General features: G+C 40.6%; 1 protein-coding gene across 2 annotated transcripts in view; it reads right to left on the bottom strand.

Annotated features, from left to right (window-relative positions):
- The window catches only part of LOC123966530 (phospholipid transfer protein-like), a 35,063-nt gene that overhangs the window by 3,074 nt on the left and 27,969 nt on the right, over window positions 1–4,020 (bottom strand). The gene's annotated exons all lie outside the window — the stretch shown is intronic.

Below are 4,020 nucleotides of genomic sequence, written 5' to 3' on the forward strand. Positions count from 1 at the left end.
TTGTAAGGAAGCGCTGAATATCTAGCAGGATTTCAGCCACTGTTTTAGTCTTATCAACTAAATAATTTATTAATTAACAGTGTTATTACAACAGATCCTCATCTCATCATCTTTGGTAAAAGGGTGACAAAGCCAGTGTTGCTTACCTGTCAACCCCCCTGTTTCTCCAGGACTCCCACGTATTCTACTGTTCTATCCCACAGTTATCCTGTTTAAACACATGAACATGAGCAGGAAAGCTGCTGAAACACAGGAGCTAGCCTATTACAGTCCAGGGATTAAAAACATTTAAAGAGGTCACTTCCCCAAACAAAGACACAAAGAGTAGGGAAGACTGAGCCATGACTCAGCAGATATTAAAGAAGTTGATCTACAGGAGTAATACAGATACCTGAGAGCCTCTCTGCTTTATGTTCTACTATATATTTAGAATTGTCACCTGACACCTTTATAAAAATAAAACAGTTCCACCATTAATTTGAGCAGAAATTTCCACAAGAATGCCGGATATTTAGTCTTTAATGGCCAAAAGCTTCTGGGGCAGGAGCAGTAGACCCCTCAGGTATTAAGAGCCCCAGCCAGGAAAACACACACAGGTTCTGAGAGGAACATTCACATGGCTTTTTGTTACCATTAATTGTTCAAATTAATCAATCTGTTGTCATTCACTGTGTCTTGTCAATAACGACAACCAACAATATTCAGGGAAAATAGCCGACATCTGTTTTGATGGGGGGGCAGGAAGAGACCTGGATAACAGTCAGGTGGGGCGAGAACCACTGCTGCAGGTGGAACCAATGTGAGACGCACACTTTGAACGGGCCCTGCACGATCTGCAGAACAGGGAGGCCTCACCTCAGCCCCTGTGAACGGGCCCTGCACTAGTTTAACTAGTTTGACTTAAAGGAGACTGATTCACTTTACTGTCTACATTTGATGTGTGTGTGTGTGTGTGTGTGCAGGCTACTTTGATAAAGGAGTACTGATGCCTCTGCCTGAAGGAATGGGCTTCTCTCAGGGACAGATCGACTACCAGGATGTGAGTCTGACTATACAGAAAAATACACTGTACTGCATGAAATACTGTGAAATACATATATACATATATATATATATATGTTAATCCTCCTCTCAGCGATTGTGTCTTCAAGCTCGGGTCCTCTACCAGAGGCCTGGGAGTTTGAGGGTTCTGCGCAGTATCTTAGCTGTTCCTAGGACTGTACTCTTCTGGACAGAGACCTCTGACGTTTTACCTGGAATCTGCTGTAGCCACTCTCAGATACTACCTGTTACTACACAGATACTACCCACCTGTGTTGTGTGTGCAGGGCTTCATGGTGCTCGGGGGGGACCTGAACTTCACCCCAGATGTGAGGAAGAAGGCAGTGCTGGATTTCGGCAGATAACCAGAAGAAGAATCTTCCGACTCAGTATTGTGGGAGGCCAGGGGCCTGAGGGGCCCTCACTCTCACACTGTATAATCCTCGACATAGATGTCATTTACACTGGGGACATGTCCCCACCACTTTTTGAAACAAATAACAAATAAAAATTCTTTGAAAAAGGTTTACTTGCACAATAGAAAAGCATGAAATGCAATGTAAATATAGAAGAAACAGATGTGCCTTGTCCACAAAAAAAAACGAAAAATGAAATTATATTATATTATACATTAGATAAACCATCATCATTGAGTATAAATATATTTCAAATATAATAATAAAAGGAATGAATCTGTTGTTGAATTTATTATTTCTTGTTTTTGGCAGTAAAAAGTTAAAAATCCCCATTGACCAAAATGTTTTGAGATTTTGCATGAAATGGTTTGGTCCTGCCTTAGTGCACTCTAGTGATGGGGAAAAGTCACTCTTTTGAAAATCTCGTTCATTAAAATGAACTAATCTTTTTCTTAAGTCATTTGGTTCATTTGAACTAGCTGGTTATTGCGGCGCTGCAGCCCTCTAGTGGGCGATTTAAAAACAGCACAGTTCTGAAACACTGAAAGCTGCCTGGTATCATTTAACTGACAAAGTATAATACACAAATTCACCTCTTGATCTCTATGATGGTTCTATAAAGGAGCCACAACCAAATTCAAACCATCAAAAAACCACAGAAATATGTTGTCAATATTCAATTAAGCCACTACTCCGGCTAAATCCGTCCATTTTCAATTAAATTTTTCAATGCAATTCAATTTTATTTATATAGCGCCAAATCACAACAACAGTTATCTCACAGCGCTTTTCATAAAAGAGCAGGTACTCTGTGATGATATTTACAGAAGTCCAACAACACAATCTTTCCTGAGTATACTACCAGACCAGCCATATATATATATATAATTATAATTACTATCTTTATATCTCTAAAGTGCTCATTCATACAGCAGCCTAACGCCTATCCATGAGTACCATCTATATATTAACATCAGATTTACAGGGAATATATTGAAGTAATAAGCTTAATAAAATTGAACCAGTTTAATAATAATCTCAAACACTGCAGGTTGTTCACCAGTGTGTGAAACAACAGCACGGCTCTGCTGATAAATAAAAAGTCAAATTTACGTTACCGATCAGCTGTTAGCTGTAAACACACCACAGGGCTAAAGCTAACGCTGCTATGCGGCTGTGTTTTAACGTTTTAATGACCGGGTCTGTTTGTTTTGGAGAGGAGATGACCTCTGTGGTAATTCGGCTCCCTGTAGAACCCTGTCAGGGCTCTGAAGTGGACCCAGAACAACTCTCATCAGCTGTTGGCTGTAAACACTAGCAGGACTAAAGTTACGGCGCGGCTGTGTTCAAACTATAACTTAGCACGACATCACTGCGCTGTAATCACATTATGCTTCATTAAATGTCACAGAATTATCAAAATAGATATATAATGTCAGTCCCGGCGCTGGCAGTCACTCAGCCTGCCGAGTGAAGACAGACTCCGAGGAGGACCCCTGTGAGCGCTGAACGATTAGTTCATTCCCGCTCCACAGCAGTAGCTGTCACGTGACAAATGAACGACTCAAACCCAGAGACCCACAGTTATGAGTCCTGAACTAATCAATTCTGTTTCCTGTGCTGACGGAGACCTTGCAGCTGCCGTGTGACGAGTGAATGTAAGAGTCCAAGATCCTTCACGCATGCGTGAAAATGAACGAATTACTCACTGAGACGACCCGTTCCTCCTGAGTCACATACAAGATCAGGTCAAGCGAACCAAACGTTCTTTGAAGGACACAACACTAGTGCACTCATCAGTGACGGTGTTTAGTTGCAGTCAGAAATACAGAGTTAACAATGTTGCATAGTAAACCAAAATCTGGTTTTCTAAAAGAAAAGAGAGAAAAGCTTTTCACCAAGAAAGGTGGGCGGCCTTTAGTCTGTGAGTGGTGTTAACCTGTTGGCTTAATGTCCACAGTGAAATAAGCTAGCTAGCTACAGACTAGAGTTAGCCTACATTTCATCAACATTTAATCAGTGCATGGAAACATTAAGTGAGATATTCATATTAAATCATTGTCCCCGCCCCTTTTAGCAGACTAACAACAGATGAGTAAGCAGCAGCCCAGTCTGCCCAGAAATGTAGCTTCCCTGTCCCGTGAAGAAGGTGAGCAGCATGGTGTTAATGAGTTAGTATCGTTCCAGGGAGGCTGTGGGGATTTCTCTGGCTCTCTGGCTCTTTTTACCATAACAACAAAGAAAATTAAATATTTATTAATGACAGAAATTCAAACACTAATTATTTTCTCACATAATGATCATTATGAAATAAAATAAAAAAACACCTTCCTGTCTGTACTGGATGCTGGACAGCAGCTTACCTCAGCCTGCATGTAAATTAAAATAATCCAGTTTGATACGTTCATTATACTGAATTATGGCCATTAATGACATCTATAGCTACAGGTTTTTTTATTCCCATCATGAAGGGCAATTTATTTGAGAAGCAAATAGTGAACTGCATCCTGGATGTAGACTTGCATGTACAAATCACAGCAGTAAATACTGTGCTAGTACTGAA

The sequence above is a fragment of the Micropterus dolomieu genome, linkage group LG02, assembly GCF_021292245.1.
Source record: "Micropterus dolomieu isolate WLL.071019.BEF.003 ecotype Adirondacks linkage group LG02, ASM2129224v1, whole genome shotgun sequence".
NCBI classification, from domain to species: domain Eukaryota; kingdom Metazoa; phylum Chordata; class Actinopteri; order Centrarchiformes; family Centrarchidae; genus Micropterus; species Micropterus dolomieu.